Here is a 1445-nt window from a genome sequence, read left to right as displayed (position 1 = left end):
AAATGCTGAAACCTGAAAATCCCGAATTAAAAAATTCTAGAATAATGAAATTCTGGACAGTTTACAATTTGTTTAAAAATGTGCATATTATTTGAAAAAAGAAACATAAAAAAGTTCTGAAAAATCGAATTTTTTATTAATAAAAGAAAAATAATAAAAATAAATTTTGATATAAATCGTTGTTGAATTGAATCTTGTTTCAAAAATGTTATTATGTAGGTACGAAGAAAATTTAGGCAGAACATTTTTTTCTTTCAAAGCACACGCGTTTTTTAATGTCTTTTTAAATACAATTTTTATAAAATTATTATTCAGGTGCCGGAGATTTCATTTTTTGGGATTTTTCATTCATCCCTTTCGGAATTTTTGTCAGTGGTCCCATATTTTTATACCTCCTCTTAAAATTATGTAATTTTTCAAAATAAAAAGTCAACATTTGAAAACATTTCAAAATCATCAAAAGTATCTATTCTCTTGTAAATTATTTCAAATCTTTTAAAATTATTTTAAAAATTTTTCGGAACTTTTAAATGTCTTTTTCCAAATTCTTGAGGAGCTCCAAATTTTGTTCTTTTCTTTGTAACATTCAGAAACCTCCAGCTTATTTGATTTTTTTCTAAATTAATAATACTTCAAAAAGATTTAGAAATTGAATAAAGGCGATCATTTAAGAAGCCATTAATTCGAACTTTACACTTGTGTCACTACTACGGCTTTGCAATTAAATTAGTTAAAATTTTAACGTTAAAATACGTAAATTATATTATTTTGAACAGATCTAGAATCACATAGTAAAATCAATCACTGTTTAGTTTTTAATACTCGAACTGCAGTTCAATTTTCAAATTTACTTTCATTTTCTGATTTGTCCCGGTCGCGAGTCTAGCTTAATATTTAAAACAACTTTCATTTTTTTGAAATTGTAATTTTTCGGTTGTAACTTACGGGACAATAATTTTATTCTTTGAAAGATTTTCTACAAATCTTGTTGAAAGACTGGTCCGATTGGATTGGGCTGTGACACACTGTTCGAGGGACCAAAAAGAAAGATAGAGTTCGTTAAACAGCCATTTTTAATAAAAATCCAAAAAGTTGAAGCTATTTATGGTACAAAAAAATATGAACAATTTATCCTGACAACTTTTTTTGATAAAATCAAACTTACCAAAGTTAAAGGATTTTCAAAATCCAAAAACCCAAACGAAAATGGACATTTGAAGCAACAAAAGCTTGATATGGAAAAAAGTCAAGAGGCGAAAAACGCTACTTTTTCAAGGCTCCATGACTATTTTATCACATTCTCATCTATAATGAGAAGAGTTTTATGCGAATAATGATTTTCGCGAATTTCATTAAATTTCGACGTTTTGAGGCTCCTTGAGTCAGAAAAACAAGTTTTTACATCGGTATCTGTTTGTCTCTCTGGCGTCTACGGCGTCGTTATT

The sequence above is a fragment of the Belonocnema kinseyi genome, chromosome 2, assembly GCF_010883055.1.
Source record: "Belonocnema kinseyi isolate 2016_QV_RU_SX_M_011 chromosome 2, B_treatae_v1, whole genome shotgun sequence".
Lineage (NCBI taxonomy): Eukaryota > Metazoa > Arthropoda > Insecta > Hymenoptera > Cynipidae > Belonocnema > Belonocnema kinseyi.
The sequence above is the reverse complement of the archived record's forward strand: the minus strand, read 5'-3'. Positions refer to the sequence as shown.